This window comes from Triturus cristatus, chromosome 3_1, assembly GCF_964204655.1.
Source record: "Triturus cristatus chromosome 3_1, aTriCri1.1, whole genome shotgun sequence".
In the NCBI taxonomy this organism is placed as follows: domain Eukaryota; kingdom Metazoa; phylum Chordata; class Amphibia; order Caudata; family Salamandridae; genus Triturus; species Triturus cristatus.
The window spans coordinates 716,071,428-716,092,954 of record NC_140583.1 but is presented as its reverse complement, the minus strand read 5'-3'; the positions used below and the strand labels follow the sequence as shown (position 1 = coordinate 716,092,954).

The 21,527-nt window shown below is 40.3% G+C and overlaps 1 protein-coding gene across 2 annotated transcripts in view; it reads left to right on the top strand.

Annotated features, from left to right (window-relative positions):
* The window catches only part of LOC146860839 (synaptotagmin-1-like), a 343,159-nt gene that overhangs the window by 50,503 nt on the left and 271,129 nt on the right, over positions 1–21,527 (top strand). The gene's annotated exons all lie outside the window — the stretch shown is intronic.

Below are 21,527 nucleotides of genomic sequence, written 5' to 3'. Positions count from 1 at the left end.
TGCTTGGTATAACACTTTGATACAGAGAAAGATTACTGGAGTCTGTTCATCTATGCATATCTATCTCAATCAGTGCTTTAAATGGGAACAAAGTGCTGGTACTCATGCAATTGTATATATATATATAGAGAGCTTACTACCTCTGACAAGGCCACTCTGGAACCCAAAGTATTAGTGGTGGAATAGTATAGGGAAATATAAATTGTTAATTTTAGCGGTGGACCTGGGAGTCTGTTGGTTTGATTAAATAGGTTTTGGAAGGGATAGATGAGGGAATAGTCTAGATAGTGTAGTTTGGGAGTTTATTTTAGTCAGATGAGGTTTGGGATTAAACAAAAGAGAGATAAAAAGATGTTAGGGTGAGTCAAGAGGGAAAAGATGAGGGAAGAGTCTAGAAAGGTATTTATGGGAGATCATAGTAGTAGAATGGGTTTTTTGGTGGATAGTCAAGGAGGGATAGAGGGGAGAGGAGTCAAGAGGGGATCTTAGGGAGATCATAGTATTAGAATGACATTTGGGAGGAGTCAGAGAGTGGAAGTAGAGGATATGTTGAGAGAGGTATAGGGTGAGACCTAGAGTAGTGCATTGGAGGGAGTGAAGGTTTCTTTATATTTTTCTTTCTTTCTTCAGTAGTAGTAAAGTAATAAATATATAGATACATAACTACATAGAAAGAGTATACGTATAAGGAAAATAATAAAGAGTTATAAAATTGTATTGCATAAAGTTCCATATGTGCAAGCATGGATAGATAGACATTTAGACTTTCAGATGTTGCTGTAGGTAAAAGCTAATTCATTTGTGTATTTTTTTAATATGTATTGTATTTTTATGTTTTCCTACATATTTTAATAGTGAAGCATTTATTGATATAACTGTTTTGATCATATTTACAGATTGTGATAGATAAATTGAATAAAGTCCCATAAGCATCTGATCAAATAACTTATATGAAAATTATGCAGTGACCTACATACATATATATGTATAACCATATGTAATATATTCATTTGTTAAGCAGACCTAAAGAATATATATTTTTAAATGATAAGTAGTGTATATTGTGTAAAAAGAAAGGCACACATCTAAATACGTACATTTAATGCAATTATTCATATTTACATGCACATGCATATGCTGAATATTTTTGTTTGAGTGCGATTGTCATGTAGGAAAGAGCCAACTCTTGAGTAGTCTTCTGAAGATAAGATGTTTGGGGGTAATGAATTCCATAGTTTGGCTGTTTGAACAGAGAAAGATGTACCACCCATGTTTTTTCCTGTATGCTGCGGTTTTGCGGTGAAGTGTCAATCTTGAGTGGAGGTTCCTTTGTTGGATGTATTTTGTGGTTTTATTCCTGATAACAAGTGGTCCTGTTCCATGTATTGCTTTGTAGGTGATACAAAGCAGCTTGAAGGTGGATCTTCTGTCAACAGGTAACCAATGTAGGGCCCTCAAGGCAGAGAAGATGTGGGCTTGTGGTTTGTTTTACCTGTGGGAGTAGTCTGACAGCAGAGTTTTGAATTTGTTGTATTTTTTCGTAATTGATAAAGATGATCCATGGTAGAGGCCATTGGCATAATCAGGTTTAGACACTACAAGAGAGATAGCATCTTGGACCTTGTGGGGAAATATGAGGTGGGAGAAGATGCATTGCAGAGTTTTCATAGTAACAAAGCTTGCTCTTGCTAACATGTCAGCTTGGGCACTCATTGATAATTTGGAATTCATGGTAATTGTAAGGTTTCTTACTTCCTTAAATACTTTAGGAGTGGGTCCCAGATCATCAGGCCAGATTCAGTGTGGGTCATAATTTTTCCAGTTGCCACATGTGAGTATCTCTGTTTTGAAAGTATGTAATTTGAGGCGGCTCAATGTAATTCACTGATCAACTGACGATTTTTGAGTTTCTAATGTATTTGGGGCTTTCCAGTTGTAGAGGTATTTGTGTGTCATCTGCATAGCTGTAGCATGTGAGATGAAATTCATTAATCAGTGCTGGTAATAACTTCATGTAGATGTGGAAAAGCATGGGTGAGTCTTTACGGACTCCTGCTTTTGTGAAGTACAGTTTGGATGGGAAAGGGGGAGTATGGATGAAATTTTTCCTGTTTTGAAGGTAAGATGTGATCCAGTCGAGAGAAGTCCCCTCTGAGTCGGTTTCTTAGAGTGTCATGGTCAACTGTGTCGAAGGAAGCTAAAAGATCAAAGATAAGTAGTACAGTGACCCCTTTCCAGCCAACTGTTTTTTCAAGGTCATCCCAGATGGTGATGAGAGCAGATTCTGTGCCTCTTCGTGGAGGCAATCCTGTTTCGAAGTAAAAAAGTATGGAGCTATCTTCAATGAATTGTGACATCTGGGTGAATGCTGCTCTTTTTATCAGTTTGCCAGGGAAAGGTCCATTTGTAATTGTCTGGAGTTGTCTGGGTCATGCGGGTCCAGGTTTGTTTTCTTTAATGATGGTTGTATATTGGCCTTTTTTCAAGTCTTCTGGAAAGATTCCTGTAGTTAAAGAATTATTGATGATTTTTCTTACTGGTGTGGCAGCAGAGGTAGCTAAAAGAGTGTTCATGCAGATTTGTGGTGGGCAAGGGTGGAAAGGGCATCTGGCATTACTGTTTGCTTTGACCAGATCCATAAATTCACTTTCTGATAGTCGTTTGAGGGAATGCAGAGGCTGGCATAGCCCAACCATAGAGGGGATTGTTGGAAATGGGTTGGTGTTGGTGGTTTTCCTTTATTTCAAATAGGAGTCCAACATGCCTGCTTTTGTTGTGTAATGATTTGCCAGTTAATAAAACCTTGTGCATTTAGGTGTGCACAATTCAGTCAGAATTTTATAAAATTCTTTATTTGCTCCTTTAGTAGTTTGAAGTCTGTTTAACTAGTACCTTTTTTAGTGTTTTGATTATTGACTTGTATATTCTATTAAGGTTGTGTAGGTGAAGTTTGTCTTGAGTATTATTTGTCTTAAGTCAGGTGCATTGCAGCTTTGCAATTTGTTGTTTTATCTTTTTAAGTTCTGTATTCCTCCAAGATGGTAGTTTCCTTTTGTCCTGTTTTGTTGTTCTTAGTGGTATTATGATATCAAACTCTTCCTGGAGCCACTGACAATGTTTTTGAACAGAATGTATTGTGCCTCGACCTGTGTTGGAAGTTAGTTGTGTTTTTAAGTATTCAAACTTTTTAAATATTTATATTCTATAAATATTGAGTTTGTCCCACAGTGAAAAGGTGGACGCATGTATGGTGGCCTCAGGTTGTTGACTTGTGGTGTTTTGAGTTGGAAAGCTACCAGATGATGGTCTGACCTTGTGATTGGACTAATCCCTTGAAAGGTAACTAGTTCTGGATTTGTAAAAATAACATCTAGGTGGGGTCCAGGGATGTGTGTGTGTTTGTGGACGATTTGATGCAGGTTCAGTGTGTCTAGGTCTGTGATGATAGTTCTTGGATGAGGCATACAGGCTTTGTCAAACCATATGTTTAGGTCACCACAAATGCATAGGTTGGAGTGTAGAGTCATAAGGTTTGAAACTGTGTCTATAAACGTGTCTATGAATCTTGCATTGCTAGATGGTGGTCTGTAAAGAAGGAGGAAGTTACAGGAGGTAGTTGGTGTAGGATTGAATCTGGTCATGAGGGCCTCACAACCTTGTATGGAAATGTCGTCAGCGTTGTTGAGCTTTAATATTACCTTGACTTTAAGAACCAGTCCACCTCCTCTTTTGTATATACAATTTTACATGGTAGTTTGATAACCTGAAGGAATGGGTTCATGTAACACTGGAGCCATGTCATCACCCAACTATGAGTCAATTATGAAGTGTAAGTCAGGTTGGTGCTTGTTTTTAGAGCCTGATCGAGCATTTGTTAGTAGGAAATCTACAGATTGTGTTTTGGTGGTGGTGTGACTTTGTTTGCTAGAGGAGTGATTAGTACTCTTTTCACCTGTAGCAGGTATATTATTCATACAAAAACACTTCTGCCATCTGTCGAGCATTGATTTTTCCCTTCCATTGCCTTTATTATTAATATTTTCAAATTTCCCATGTGCAGATTTCCATTGCAAATATGGGACAAGATATGTCGCAGCCTGGGCGGTGAAGTCTGCTCCATTCACGGAGTTTGATGTGTGTTCCCCACTCTATGCTCAGCGGAGCATGCGGCGGTCTGAAAAACTCTGCTCCACATAGCGGAGGAGCACAGTTTTTTCCTCGCTCACACTCTCCAACGTCAAGTTGGCCCGAGGAAACTCCACCTCCCTGAGAGGTTTATCAACGCGGGCGGTCAGGTTTCTCAACGAGGGCAATCGCAGATGGTCACTAGCGCTCGTGTTGAGAAACCTTCTGATCGCATTGAGAATGCTGCCGCTTGGGTAGAAAATCAGCTTGAGTGGCAAGAAAAGAACCAGGGTCCTCTTGCGCTGTGCATGATGGTGTTAGCGCTGATTTTACAGTGCGGGACAAACACCCAACACTGAACATTGGCATGACCAAACACAGTCCATTGTTTGTGGAACTCTGAGAAGCACGGCAGAGTTTTTTGATCCCTCTATGAACTCCGCCCAGGCCTTACATATAGTCAATTAACAGCCACTTAGATGTCATGACGTTAAAATATGTATGCAGCCTATTGCATTTAAATGGACAGGTTAAGTTTGACTATCATTTCAATGCCACCAGCTGTTTAGTACAATTTATCAGGTTTACACATGTTTATAATGGTTAGCACAGTGTGGTATTAGGCTGCTCTGACCATGACCAAATGATGTTCAATCCTTGCTGTTTGATCCTAGACCAGCAGTGTTATATCCTGTGCCAGAGTTGTGCGATGTGACGCATAATGGCATGCATGCTAAAACATGTGATGTAGGCAGGAGACTTTCAGCCAAATGTTATACTTTAACTTTCTCCTGCTTTTTCTTCAATCTGATAACGAGAAAATAAAATTATTAAAGTTTATGTCTCCAAAACTAACTCTTAGATTTCTTTCAAATATGTTGCCATGTATGCAATGTGTCTGTAGTGTGAGGAGTCATGGTTCTTCCATTTATCATTACTATCATGGAAGGAAATTGAGGGGGCAGCTCCTGCACAGCAACTTCAGCAAGTATACTCACATACCACTGGTTTCACATTTTTTTGTTTTTCATTTTAACCAGGTAACACCGATCAATATCTGTGCAATCCTGGAAACCATTTCCCTTCTTCCCCATAGTTTGAGTGAGCCTCATTTGAGGGGCTCTATCTTCTTTTTCTTTCATGCAATGGGCATATTCATGCAGTCTGTTGTATTACATGAAATGGCCACATCAAATCATGTTAAAGGATCCTCAGATTCAATTTGACATATTAAGAATGTGCACAGTAGTCATCATTGTGTGAAGTGCGAGGCCTGCCCAGTGTTGTAGACCGTCATTATTATACCAGCACAGTGAGATTGTGCATTGATAGGATGGTATGTGATGTTTGTACATTGCTGTATATTGGGTGAGTGCTGTGTCATATTGGGTCTGTACTTGGCAATGATAAGTTCACTTTGCGTCATTCTGTCACAGCGCTGTGTTAACTTGGTCTTCGGTTGTGTATTTAGATGGACTGGGCCACCGCTGTATATTGAGACAACTGCTTCGCTGCACATCTCATTAAATGTTCACTAGCCTAACTGAGAAGTAATAGTTTGATTATGTACACAACTCTGGTCTAAATGGAGAGTACCTTGGTCTTTTACAGTTAAATCATAATGAGAAAGTTAATATAAATAATGTTTGTGCATACTTCTTATCCAATAACTTTCGATAGACATATATATGAACATGGAAATTTCAGTACATTGGTGTATACCTAACATATTAATCATAATAAGAGTAATAATATAAGTTACCCTTGCACCTGTGTATCCTCCAGAGAGAAAAGCTTTTTTATAGTTAGTCAGATGTATTCATGGTGAAGAAGAAACCTGTGAAACCTTGGCACGTTTACCAAGTGTGCTCGAACTGACTGATTTTGTGGCTAGCATCACCATTTGTTAAGAAAAACTATGGTAATACCGTGCACTCAATATTCACAAATTGTATTCAAAGTAATCAAAGTAAACTATGAAAGTGTGCTGCCTTGGAGCAGAGCCTGCCTGTCTCCGTAAAAAACTTTGAAAGAAACTAGATAACCAGATGGTTAACTAGAGGCAAAACGCACAACAAAAAGAGCCCGTAGGCTAGAATTAACACTTCATATTCCAAGTTCAATTGATTTAAACAAAAAGTCAATGTGCTAACATGTATCATTTTTAATAACATCAAATTAAATAGTTATACATTAATTATTTTGTTTGACATGTCATACAAATGTTGCTTTACAGAGTTTTCCTGCCTAGCTTTTTACTGTGCACCTCCATACAAAATGTTTGTTGAAGCTATAGCCCACATTACAGACAATATAGCAGAAACTAAAGCATACATTGCTGAAGAGGCATCAGATATCCTCTAATTCAAGAGGTCAAAACCGCTCCTGGCACAGTTACACAAAAATTGAAACAAATCGAATATCTCATGAAGAAGAAGGTGAACCAACGGTTTCCTGCTGCCACACTTATGCAATATCATAAAGTGAAATGAGTACCTTGTAGACTAAGAATTGTGATCAAACCAATGTTGTAAACATTCAATAAACATTTTATTGCCAGATGGTATGCGATTCTCAATAAATGTTCATTAGACTTTATTTTTCTAATCATTAAGGAACTCTTGCAAATCTTGAAAGACCTGGCAGTGGAAATACACGACATAAAAACAGCATTAGAGACCAGAATTGAAGTGGACACGTAGAAAATTACTTTGGATGTGATCAATGAAAAGCTAGATTCATATGCCTAAGAGAGCCAGGAATGAAAATTATGCAAATTCAAGCGTGATACTATAGATTACAAACTAGGCAAGGTCTACACCTTGGTAGAGGCATAAGCCCAACGACGAACATAAAAGAAACCCAAAGCCACTTCCTCTGAAGAAAGTGTAGCTACAGACAGTGACATGGCATCCACTCATCTACCAATTTCCTCCGGGTCACAAATAGTTGCGAAGGCGTCTATCTCTACCATGGATTCCACCCCAACCAGGATTTCATTTTTATTGGCCAGTCAAGCTGCAAATCAACCACCAGAAACCTCCATTTCCAGTCTCACTGGAACCGTACAACCCATAGAGGACAAGGAAAAACAAAGCAAGAAAGAACAATGGATTCTGCGGAGCCAAATGAAGATTTAGTCATAAATGTATTATCGATACAGAAGTCACTGAGACAAAGGGCAGTTCTCAACAACGGCACTTCTTTCGTACCGACTTATCAAAGAAATCTTTTGGAATGTGAAATAACGCTTTTAAAATTCATGCGCAATTTGCCATTGTGCCTTTTCTTTCTCAACCTTTGACCAACTGATAATTTTTCAGACGAATTGGAGTACCAAGATTTAATCCCAAAAGTGTGTTTATGCCTCCGACATTGCATAAGACTCTGGATGCCTCAGAAGCTTTTGTAAAGAAGGGTGTACAACATATAAACTTCGACTCTACATGCACAAAGATCATCACACATCAGGAACAAAGAATCTTGTTACAATTGAGTCAGAATCACATTATTCAAACTGCTAATAAGAGTGGTGCATTGGTCGTCATGGACCGAATGTATTATGAAAACAAGGTTGCAGCTCATGTCATGGATCAAGACACATATATTCCTTTGGATAATGATCCCACACTTGAATTCATAGTAACACTCTTAAGTATTCTTGACAGAGCCATGGATTACGGTTGGATTACCGAGCATACTCGTTGACTCCTGTTAACAGATCATCCACGCAGGCCACATCTCTATAGCTCCCGAAAAAAAAAAAAATCCAAAACACCCTCCGTTCAGACCCATTGTTTCTGGATGTGGATCCATGTATGAACCAATAAAGAAATATCTAGACATTTTCCTCAACCATTACATCATGTCTATCATGTATTCGGGATACCACCGATTTTTCAAATCGGCTTACTGATCTCGGGGATACCAACATGGAGTCTTAGCTGCTATGTACAATTGATGCTACAGCCTTATATACCTCTATTCCTCATGAGGAAGGTCTTGAAGCAGTTGAGTGGATCTAATTGCAACATGAAAGTATCCAAGCCAATAAAGTATTTCTTCTCGAACTGTTACATTTTTGCCTATCCCACTGTTATTTCACTTGGAAAGATTCCTTTTTCTTACAATGGACGGTTAGATCAATGGGATTTTCAGGAGATCCATGTTACGCTAAAATTGTTATGGCTATATTTGAACACCGATTTCTTTTTAAGACTGCTTCTTGGTCTGACAATCTAATAATGTACATGTGGTACATTGATGTTATCTTCCTAATTTGGTAAGGAATCAGAGTACACTTGGAAATTTAATATTCAGTGTTTGAGCAGTCATATTCCACGGATTTAATTTAGGCATTGTATCAGTAACTCAAGTATTCATTTTTTGGATGTACATCTTGAATTGGCGTCATCCAGGTTATCTACTCGGGTTTCCAAAAAACCCACGGACAGGAATATCATTCTTCACTACAGCAGCTTTCATGCTCCATCGCTAAAGCAACATCTGCCACTGTCACAATGTATCCATATCAAGAGAACAAAATCTAACCAAGACGTATGTGGTTCCACTTTACAAACATATTGATTGCAATTTAAACATTGAGGATAGCCAGATCAAGTTTTGGATACTGCTTTACAATTCACAAACATGATAAACCATGGAATATTACTTGGAAAAGATACGCAAGGATACATTCTCACAAGAAGTACTTGTAACCAAATTCTCTACAAATCCAGAGGAAATCAAATGCATCATTTGTAGATGTATGTATGTATTAAATTCTTATTGAGCGCTTCTGCCACCCCAAGGGTATCCTGCCGCTTGACCTTCCGTGAGTCATCAGATCTAATACGCTACATTGCTCTTGGAAAGAGATGGGTCTTCAACTCTTTTTTAAAGGAGGTTAGTTCTTGCTTACTCCTTAGTAGATGCTGGAATTACTTCAAACAGAACCTCATTTTAAAGGACTTTTTAATGAGAAACCACTCTTTGCACATCTGCCCTCACGAAATCTCAAAGAACTTTTGTTCTCAACAGTGCATCCACAAGCCATGAACTACAAAGGCATGCAACAATGCCATAACTGTATCTACTATGGGAATGTAATAATGGGCAACAATAATTTCACATCCAAAAATGGGCAAACCCATCAAATTATATTATACTTCAGACTGCAATTCTGAAATGTTCATCTATGCTATAAAATGCCCTTGCTGCCTATTATAGGTAGGAAAAAAAGAGAGAAAAGTGAAGGTTCGTATAACTGAACATAAAAGCATAATTAGAACCAAAAACCGCAATTTGAGTATTGTTGCCCACTGGTTGAACACCATCATGACATTGCCCAACTCCATTTTACGGTCATTGAAAAGATCATTTTAAATCCAAACACTAATGCAGAAAAAGTGGGAAACATTCTGGATAAAGTATTTGGTTAGCCTTCAACCAAATGGTCTCAATGACAAGTGGGAAATTATGTTTCCTATAAGCACCATAATTTATAGCAATTTGTCACACACTGAACATATTTCATTAACACATAGGAAATTCTGGTACTCAGCCAAGACTCACTAATTTTTATTCTTTTTTATTTACCATTATATGTTTGAATTGGGTCGGTTTGAGTCACTATGTTGATCTGTGTCTTCTATATTTATTTAACTTCTGTTCAGATTATGAGCTTGGGGGTTCATTATGTATTTAGACAACAAATGCTGTTTAAATTAATTGTATTTTGACTATTTTAACCACACTCATTATTGGATTGTCATTGAGAGTTTAGACTTGGATAACACATTGGAATTCGGCATACTGAAATAATTAGCTGACATCCCCACTTTGGGAATTTCTTTGCCAACATATCATATTTATATCCCGCTGTAACCTCCCTGGTTGTTGCAAAATGTCATTATGTAAATGAGAGATTTGACGATGGGAACTGCACATTTTGGGGGTTTACTTGAATATGTTTTCATCTCTACCTAAGTTTTATGTTTCGAACTAGGGTCTTTCCTTCATGTCTATCAGAGCTATCGTTATGCAGCAAGACGCGTTAAATAGCATGCACTGTGCATACTCCGGTTCACTTCACTGCATGAGGATCAGCAAGGGAACCATTGTTACAATGCATGTTGGGCACCGAGGTCACTCTTGACCATGACTTATACAACAACAGACACGGTGGTATGCAAGTGGCACAAGTTAAGGCTTGATTAAGTTTAATTTGGGTTTAGATTGATAACCATCTTTGGAAAAAATAATGGTTGTGTGTGAGCAACTAAATGACACCCCAGACTGGCATGATAATTATCGCTGAGCAAGGTACGCATGTCCTGTTTGGGAGTGCTATGTAGTTTGTGTGGTTTGACAATGGTTCTTATTCCTTATCTACTCACTAACTTTAAACGTGAGTTGCATCTATTCACACACTGGTTGATTTTAGGAGCGCATCAGCTTAAAAAGCACATGCGGAGAAGTAAGGAAATGGCTTCTCCTTCTTCTTTTTAGGTCAAACCTGGGCAGTGTAAGCGCTGCTCTGTGAGGCATGCTGTATTAAGGTATGGCATATAAGCTCCGCCCATTTCACGTCCATCTTTGTAAGTGGCTCCTATTACTGTCCTTGCTAAATTGTTTCTTTTCATTTGTGAATAGGCTTGTTAGTCTCTCCTTGGTACCACTTTGTCTGCATTTGTAACCTCCCATAACGACTGGACCTTTTACCTGTTACACGGTCTGCTTTATAAGTCTGTGAGCACTATTTTGTTTAATGAATAATGGGGACAATGGCGGCTGCTTCTTGTATTTATAGCGAACACACAGCACGTGTGGGATAATGGCGGGCGCCTCTTGTATGGAGCGCTATGCGTGCTTTGACTTTAATAGTGGCTGCTCCCACCCCTCACACAGCACTCACAGGACAATAGCAGCCGCTTCTTGTTTTTTAAGCTGAGTGCGGTGCACTCTTAAGGGACACCATGCTTTCTCATAGCTTTTTTTTTACTTTAAAGCTAAGCGCCGCGCCCACTTCAGGGACACTGCGCTCTGTTGCAGCTTTTTTTTTAGCTTTAAACTTTAATGCTGAGCACTGCGTCCACTTCAGGGACACCACGCTCTCTGTAATGAAACAGGTCTTGCATTTTCCAAACTTTTACCTATTGGTATTGTAAATGACAATACCTTTTATTGTTACATATTTTTTTAAACACATAAATAAAAGGCATTGTCATTTACAATGCCAATAGCTCAAAATTTCACAATAGCGAGACCTATTGCATTGCAAATATTTGTTTCTTTCATTCTCACTTCGCTATTTATAAAGTTCTTTCCGTCTGCCTAGATGGGAATTTAACTTACTAGAACAACATTTTTACATAGCAACGTTCTGCTTATTCACCTATAGTGACCCCTGATGAAGGGTGTAATCACCCGAAATGCATTGGGTTTCTACAGTCAAGCTGCTGTTACAGCATTGATCTATGTTTGAATGTACACTGACAGTACGGCGAATGTGAAGCAACATTTGTATGACATTTAAACCAAAGAATTATGTATAACTATTTCAAATGGTGTTAATAAGCAGTGATACATGTTAGCACGTTGACGTTTTGTTTAAATCCATTGAACTTGGTATACAAAGTGCTAATTGTAGCCAAAGGGCTGTTTTTGTTGTGCGCTTGGCTCTAGTTAAGTGTCCGGTTGTCTAGTTTCTTTGTTAGTGTGAGCATTTGCCAGTAGTGTGCCGTGAGAACTCTGCTGTTGGAAGTAATGCTGCTACGTTGATGCACTTGCCACCATGTGCCGAGCAACTGAGTGGCTGCCTTTGGCGCTATCCTAGAAGCGTGCCTGATAAGACCCACTGCCCCACAGCATCTTAAAGCAACACGGCTGCTGGCCTCAAACCTGCGCCTGGAGATGAACTTCTTTGATGTCTCGACCCAGAAAGGGCTCAAGCGGCTGAACCAAGCTCTCACCCAGTCCAGAGAAGGGAGACTCGACTGCGATCTGTGACCCTCAGGCGCTGCCTGAGGACAGCCACCCACCGCGACCTTCAGAAGAATGTCCTACAGCAGGGCTTTTCCAGCTGGGACCAGAGCTGTCATCTGGCCAAACCTAACGCCGCACACCTCCTCCCGCATCAATACAGGGGAAAAACGCAGACTGAAGTACTGGGTTTTGGTCTAAATGAGGGTAAAAAAGAGAGTGCTTGGAATCACCTCATACAACTATTACCCAAAATGGAAGTAGCACTCTCCTGTACAGAGCAACCTGAGGGTAGGGGAAGTGGGAGGGGTCAGGGAGGAGGGAGTATACTCACCTGAAGGTAATAGCTTGGTACCTCAGGCTGTTAGCCCAGGATCTATTACTGTTTGTGATATTGTGTAGTATTGACTTTATCTCTTTAATAAAGTATTTTTCATTTCAAAAGATAAGCATTGGTGATGCAATCACGTCATTGTGCTGTTATGTGTCTGAGTGCTGAACCTGTTGCACCCCTATATAAATCTACCAGAGGAGCTTGTATCTGCACACCATCGTTACCACTGACAATCAAGTGCTGAAGGGGTTTTACTTGGCCCAGTTTGCAGACTCATAGTAGGTCCAACCCCGGGAAATAAAAGGCAAATGACCCCATGGCTCTGGCCCATTGGGCAGTCTGACAATCTGGCACTGCCAGAAAGGCCACCTCAAAAGGGCCAGTGTGTGGTGTTTTTTGGGTCCTCTCATGACTCATTCAACCTAAAATGGTGGCTCCCAGCCTAGCCCTTTCAAGCTGGCCCATCTAGAAGTGCCCGGGTGCCAGAATGCACAATATGCCATTAGAACACATACCCAGTAGTCCCTGCTTACCAGCAGAAATTGAAATTACCATGCACCTGGTATGTTATTGAAGATCACACCACTGCATCTCACAAACAATCTGGTCAATTTCTCCACGATGTGGCAAAATATGATAATGTAATAATACCTAAGTGAGCACGCCATGAATTTTTCCCCATGTAGACTATCATCATCTCTTTATAAAGCATTCTGCTTCAAACAAAGGAAAAAGTTAAAAACACGGGACAATTGCAGGCTAAATGTCTTTTTTCACTGTGCTTTAACATTCTATTAAGTGGCCAAAAGAGATCTAAACCGATAAAGCTTGGCGATTTAAAGTGAGTGGCTTTCTAATATTATCCCCCATGACAATTTCTGCCACTAGATAATGCTTTTATTTTAGAAAAATGTAAAGTATAAACGTAATGATCAGGATATTAGTATGGGTGTGTTTTAGGGTTTGTTTGTTCGAGAGTGGTGGGTTGACTCAATAAACTTGTACTGAAATTGGAGGCACTGAGAGGTCATCTCACAGCACAAGACTCCTGCCTCTGAGCAACCAAATCTGATCTCAATGGTCAGTTTAATCAAGCCTTAGAAACTGTCTTTCCTGTCGAAGCGATTCTGACCAGGCTCTGGCCCTGGAGTGAACAGGGCAGCAGCACAAACAGTGCTACTATCTTAATTGGAAAAACTATAGTCAACAATTCGTGCTAAGCACAATTGCACTGATCTCTTCACAACTGTATCTGCTAACTGTAGATAGAACGTGTCTTTTGGGATGTATTATTGCATGGGACCTGAGTGAATGCCAGTGTGACGATACTCCCCCCCCACTCCTGCAGCATTTCAGCAGTTGATACAATACAATACTAAGGCATTTGTGGAGTGCACCGTTGCTCCCTATGGGGCATCTGGCACTAACAGCAAGACTGCCATTTGCGATTTCATTGGAACTGGATAAGTAGTAATCAGTTAAAATTAAATTAAGTTAAAATTGAGGTCCTGGTCATCAGTGGCAACTCAGACTAATGGTCTTATGCCAACTGGACGACAGAAATGTGCCCTGTCCCCACCGCCCCACCCCTCCCCCACCCCACATAGTCAGCAAAAAGCTTGGAAGTTCAAATTGACAATCAACTGGAATTTGCTCAGTATTTTTGACTTGGTTTTTTAGCTAAAAGTAATAAGGAAGAACTCTCCGAGCTAGAATTCCAAGGGATTCAAACAGTGATTATATCCTTAATTGACTCCACAATAGATTAGGTCAAGTCCTGGCTTCTTGAGCTTTCCAATACTCAGTTGAACAGACTACAAGTTGTAACCTAATGCAGCAGCTCTCTTAATTGTAAACATGTCTAAACCGTCAGATTCTCAGCCTTATTCGAAGCACTTCCATGGGCTTCCAATTACATACAGGTTCAATTCAAGAAGGACGTTCAAGGCAATTCCGGGACTGGCTCCCACCTTTATTTCTGAGCGATTGGCCAAACAGAATCCTAACTGCTCTCTTCGATCTTCATCTGCAAATTTTCTGTTAGTACCGAAATCTTTCAAATCTAGAGGTTTGGGTCGCAGCTTTTCAGTATGTGCCCCCAGACTTTGGTACTCTCTCCCTGCAAATATTCAAAGGTAGAAGAATTGGCTTTACTTTAGAAGTTCCTTTCAAACATTACTCCTGTTCAACCAAACAGTTCTGTCCTAACCTAGTAAATGACTAGACTTTCCCCAGTTGGTGCCAAGAAATCATTTGGTGCATATGCACAATGCATAATAGAATAATGCATGTAAATGGGGCGTGAACCAACTGACTGAGAGTGTATGATATAGGTTTGGAGTTAGAGAGAAGGTGGGTTAGAGTGGGTAGTTCAACTTCAGAGCGTGTTGCTCTGCTGGACTCCCTTCTGCTTATCCTTAACAACCCACCATCATCTCCTGCCACCACTTTCCCACTGGAGTACGTTCTCCATGGTTTGTCATATAGGGCAAGAGAGAGAGAGAGAATGGATGCATTTGGTGCTTCCGGAGTGTTTGACAGGAAGCCACCAATGATGCCAATCCAGATCCTAACTCCTGAAGAGATCAAATATCTTGTGGACCTGTTGTCAGATGAATAAAGATGATGAGCAGACTGTATCAGCTGGCATAGTAAACAACATTGTGCAGGACCACCAAATGATCTAACATATCCTTCGGTCAGACGCAATGAAGTGCTTTTCTAATTCCACCCCTGCATGCCACGCTTGCCACGCTTGGAAGAATTTTAATTAAGGACTGCAGTTATATTTGTAAACTGATTTAGTCTGTATATCAATCTTGTATGGCCTACTAGTTGGCTTTCTCTTCCCTTGTGTGTCGTTATATTTGTGAACCAACTTAGTCTATATGTATTGCTTATATGACTTTCTTGATTGCTCACAGTGTTCTTGTATAGCTGGCTTATATAGACATTTTACTTTTATATTACTAATTTTAGCTCTTGTTTATTCCAGTTTCCTGTGCTATCTATTTATCTATCAATCTATCGATCTATCTATCTATCTATCGATCTTTGAAAACTCACTATGTATCTAGGCAACTATTTCTATCTATCCAACCATGTCGTGTATAGAAATCCATCCATCCATGTGGCTGGCTACCTATCAATACAACTCTTTCTATCTGTCTTTGCAAGCCTTCCAAGCCTCCCTTTTTACTTATCTTTTCAATGCTTCTTATCTATTTGTACTAAAGAATTACAAACACATTACAAAATAACATTAGCAAGAAGGCCACCAGCCTTCGACAGATCAATTAACATTTACTTAGGGCTAGTTTTATTCAAGACTTTTTGATTTTATTAAAATTATGTGTGTAATATTGCAAGCTATAGGGCTTTTCAGACAGATTTCTTCCACGTGTCCGTTGATGTGGCATTCAAATTTTTCTTCCACCCCCTCCACCATGCATCATGGGGCATTGAGCCAGTCCCCTTCAACCATTGGCTGACTTCACTGTGAGTTATGGCATGCTGCACTTTCACAAGGACTACATCCAAAAACAAAGTTGTTCTCTGTGGTACCAGGGACTAATATGGTGATATGTAGTTTTTGCAGCCTAAAAATATTTTTGCCTTAAACCAATTCTTTTTTAGATTGACAAGGGCCCAGCAGCTTCCCTAGCAAAACGATTTCCTTCAACCACAACAAACAAACAGAATTTGTAAAGCTCAACACTGTCACTCCTAGGGGTATCTGGGCACTGTGTCTCTGTCAAAGAGCCAGGTCTTGAGTCTCTTTCTGTGACAGGCTGCATGCACCAAATGGCTAATGCAAGAAAACGCCAACTTTCTAAATGTAAATGAAACAACACAAATGGATATCTTTTCAAATGATCATTATTCCTGAGATCACAGACACATTATGATCAACAGCAAGTTGTTACTTTTTTCTGTTTCTTTTTCTTTTGAGCTACACTTCTTCAGGAAAATCATTACAAAGCTCAATTTACAAACATAAATTGGACAAACTTATCAATACACAAGGAAGACATCAACAACATATACAAAGATCGGAGAAGAAGCAAATAATATATATTTACAAAAATCACAAAACAATCACAATTCTACGAGAAACACTATTGAAACTGCCTAGGTTCTGTTGTTTCAAGTTACTTTTTACATTGCCCACAAAACTTCTTTGATTGTATAAATCATGCTAATTTCTTAGCAGGCCAACACCAAATAGTGTCCATACTGGGCTCCGAGAGTAGTCGCCAGTCTTTAGAAAATATTTAGTTCGGAGCTACAGTAATGTTGTGTGTGAAACACTCGTTGAGAAGAAAACTGTTGGCGCGTCTTCCCCAATTTTTGTATATGTTGTTGATAATAACATGTGTGTGTCATCTCAGGAATGAATGATCATATGGAAAGATATCAGTATCAGCATTTCTGTTGTTTGATTGATTATTTTGGCCTAGCCTTACCGATTACGGACAGAACACTGGGTAGTTCTTTTGATTTCTAGAGGATTATTTTTCACGAGGTCTATTGGGACGAAGGTGTTCCCATAGATTATTTGGTGTTTTCTTTTGAGTTGTGTTGGTCTACTTTAATTGAGGCTAAATTTAGAAGTATGACTGAACAGGATACGTTGTCATACAGAGAGGATCGTAATCAAAGATTGTTAAATACTCCTTTGCTTTTTTCCTTGACATCTTTAAGTTCCTCTACCAAACAACAAAATGAATCTGAAAAGCTAATCAGATTAAAAAAGAAACAAATTAGGACTGAAATTCATAGACACTTTTTATTGGAACATCTCAAAGCAGGCACGATCCCTTGGGGATTACAGATACGGAATATTCCTGTAATTTTTACAGTGGATCAAGTATATATATATATATATATTTTTTTTATTATTATTTATTTGAAGAGTTTTATTTAGCGCTGGCTAGACCCGAAGGTATCAGAGCGCTTTACATTAGGTTCCACAATGTAACAGAAAATGATAACAATTACACATAACGTCAAAAAAATTAAAAATTAAAATAAGCAATACATTGAGAGAAAGGGGAGACATAAATAGTGGAGGGGGAAAGGGAAGGTGTGAAGAGGAAGGATGAGGGAAGAGACGAGAGGAGAGACGACAGGAGAGACGAAAGGAAGACTGTCTAAAGACCGACTGGGTCGGTGATGTCCGAGGAGGGAATCCATGGCCCGTGCCCCCCTTTAGCCAAACAAGGTAGCTCCATCGGGCATCAGTCAAAATAGCTAGGTCTCAATTGACGAGGGAAAATTCACAGATAAACAGGGTGGGGACTAAGGGCAAGGACAGGTGAGGGCAAAGGTCAGTAACTGGAAAGAGGAGAAGAGTAGAGCGGAGAGGGGTAGGGAAAAGGGGTAGGAGGGAGATATGATGGAGAGACAAAGGGAAAGTCTGTCCAAGGTCCGGCTGGGTAGGTGAGGGCCGAGGGGGAAGTCTGCAGCCCATCTCCTCTATAGCTATCAGATAGCTCCACTGGGCATTGGCCAAATAGCTAGGTCTCAACGTAAAACATATAAAGAGCATAAGAGACAAGAAGAATGGAGCGTAGAGGGGTAAGGGGTAGGGTGAAGAGGTAGGAGGTAGATATGACGGAGAGACAAAGGAAAAGTCTGTCCAAAGTCCAGATGGGTAGGTGACAACAGAGGGGGAAGTCCACAGCCTATCTCCACTATAGCTAACACGTAGCTAGACCGGGCATCAGCCAAGAAAAAGGTAGGTCTCCATTGTCAGATGTAAGATCAACATGTTCTGAGTCCTGATGGGTAAGCAGGATGAGGGATAGGTTCAAAGACAGGTCGTAGTCCAGTTTTTGTTCTGGAGTAGTAGCATAACGTGGTGGGGGCAACTGTGGCAGCCATCTTGGAGACAGGCAAAGGAATACTAACCATGGTGTTACATTCTAACGGACCCATTAATATCTTTAGCTCAAAGGCGGGTTTTTATTGAGCAAAGGCGCAGCGAGAGGCCATAGCCAGTGCCCGCTTGCCTCCCGAGGAGGAGAGTATTGCCGTGTTAAAGAAACAAGGGGGAGAAACTGGTGCCATTTTAGGATCAGGCATGGCGCCTCCTGTATCCGTATCACTCTCTCATTAAGACTAATTGGCTTTCTCTTCCCTCGCGGCGCTTGGGCGTCTAAAGAGTCCGACGCCATCACAGGCAGTGGTGGTGGCAAGGGTGGGCTAGTTTGATTTCCTGCTTCGTGAAGCTCTTGGCTTCAAAACTGCCCGGCCACCATCTTGTGTGTAGGCCGGCCCGTGTGTTGTGCAGGAAGTTGCTGACTTATTAAAGGCGGCAGCCGGGCCGTTACAAGCTGTAAGTTGGATTTATCCTTACAGCTCCACCGATTGCTTTGCGGGCTGCAAGTCTCTTGGGCCATTAATTGTGCTCGGCCGTTGCGGGGAGGGGGGGTGCAGACCGCAGCGCAGCCGTCAGTCTCTCTGCGAAACCGCACCCTCACCCGAGTCAATCTATCGTGCCTTGGCAACTACCAGCGCTTGCTGTTCCCGGTTGTGCCCCTGTGAGTCTCCAATGCCGGCATGGTTCTTCTCTGGGCTCTGTCACTGCTGTTCGCCCGCCATCTGGCCTCTCAGCCGGCATAGACGTCGGGAGGTTTCCGGGTAGGGGTTTACTCATCTTTTTTTTGGGGGGCTTCCGACGTCGGTCTTCAGACGTTTGCCGCTGCCTTGGATCTCGCAGCGCCCTCCTACTCTACAGCTGCGGTGTTGTTGGCACAACTCAGGATAGAATCGGGACGATCTCCACATTCCTTCGCCCGATTTCAACTGTTTCACTATCGGGTCGCTCTATAGTAGGCCTGGGCGGTAAATTTCGTTCCGTTCGCGGAATTTGCGAAATTTGGGTAATTTCGCGTTCCGCGGAGAACGCGAAATTGCAAAAAAATCTGCGTTCCGCAACTTCGCGAAATTTTTGCTTGTTCGCGTTCTCAATATGCGTGTTCGCGAGATATTTCACCCCGAGCACGCAAACAGCGATCGCGAACAGGAAAAAAGTATCGCGAACAAGCAATTCCGCATCTTCGCGGAACTTTCTGCATGTTCGCGGAGATTTTTTACCGTTTCGCGGAGATTTGCGTAACGCGATTACGCAAATTCCGCCCACCCCTACTCTATAGAGCTTCCGAAGCAGTTGGTGAAAATTTCAGCGAGGATTAAAGCTGATTAAAGGATGGGATTCATCTCGAACAGGCTCAATAGAGCGGAGTCTCTCAGCTACGCGGCCATTTCGTTCCGAGGCCACGCCCAGAGCCAAAAAGAAAATAACTAAGCTCGAATAGGAACTCAAAAATAATCAGTCGATAACAGATGCTAAATCGTTATTAGCCAAAACTGAAAAAGAGATTGCTGAATTCAAGGATTTTACAATAAATGAAAAAAGTGTGAAATTTGAGAAAGATAAAAAAAACTTTACTTTAGAAACAACCTGCCCTTATTTGCAACCAGATTTTTACTCTTTGACAGACTCTCAAAGATTCCTTTTGGACTTCCAAATTAATTTCATTCTTGGAAACTTCATCTTCCTCAACTGGCGAATCGGATATAAGAGAGATTAGTTCGAGTTATAACCAACAAAGTAGGGATCGACAAACACCGGCTACTTTTTTAGGGAGATGCCAGCAACGTCCAAGAGGAAAAAACTGATTCATAAACCAACCATGGGAAATGACAACGAGAAGACAGTATTACAAAAATCACTGATTTCTCTGATTTTCAAGTTATCAAATAGTCCATTATCCAAACTCGAGAAGAGCATTTTGGTCAATGGTCTCTCTTTTGTACCTGTGATACTAACAGACTTTATCAAAATGAAAACAGAAGTCATCAAATTTTGTTGATATTACTCAGATACCACAAGAAGATGGCATAGCGGCCATTTAATTTTTTTCTAGATACCAGACTCAGGCCACATCAGGTTCCAACTGACTATCATTAAACTGACCAGTTTTGCACTCCAAAGAAAAGACTTCAGATTTAATGAAGATTTCTTTCTTCAGATTAAGGGAATGGCCATGGGCTGTCCCTTTGCGCCAGAGCTAGCAGTCTTGTATATGGCAAAGTTCGAGGAAAAATGTATCTTTAACAACAATCCTTTTCAAGATCATGTTTCCAAATGGGTACAATACATTAATGATGTATTTTTCGTATGGACACGTCATGAAGATTTACTCTACCAATTTTATAGTTGGTTGAATGACTGGGCACCAGACATCAAATTCAGTTTACATCATGATCCATCAAAAAATACATTCCTTAATGTTGAAGAAGTTGCATCAGCTGGTTTGTTCAAAGCAACAGTACATACTAAGCCAACTGATAGAAACAAGGCCCTACATTACACAAGTCACCACTTCTAAAGAGTAATCGACCTAAGTTAGAATGTCCAGTGTTAGTGACAACATTCTGCACAAGGACGAATCCACTGAAAACAATTATCAACCAAAATTAGCACCTGACTGCACATTTGGATCCATCATTTGAGAAACCTCTGTTTGCTCTTAAAAAAGAGAAAAGTTTAGGGGACCAATTGTTCAGAGCATCGACTTGAAAAGCGTCTGCAAAAAGCACAATTCGACAGTTCTTAAATCTTCCACCAATTCAGGGATATTACAAATGTGTTACATGTATCGATTAGCATCTAACCATTGAAGGGATTAGACTTTGCGCATAAAAATATCCATTGAAAACACTGTGTTTTTTTTAATTGTAAATCAAAAAATGTGGTGTATGGAGTCTTTTGCCCTTGCAATAAATTGTACATTGGGAAACCAACCAAGAAATACGTCCACGTTTAACTCAGCATTAATCCAGGATCAGAAAAAAAGTTCTTACTGCTCCTTTAGTCACCCATTGGCTAGATAAAAAACACTTGGAATCAGATTTAAGATGGACAGTATTGTCAGTTATTCAGACAGAACATCAAGGGGGAGAACCAGAAATGAGCTTAAATCAACGGGAAGCATTTTTAATTGTCAAATTTAACACTGCTATTGATGGGCTGAACAAAATGACAGAATTGCAACACTTGTAATAGATTTGGTAC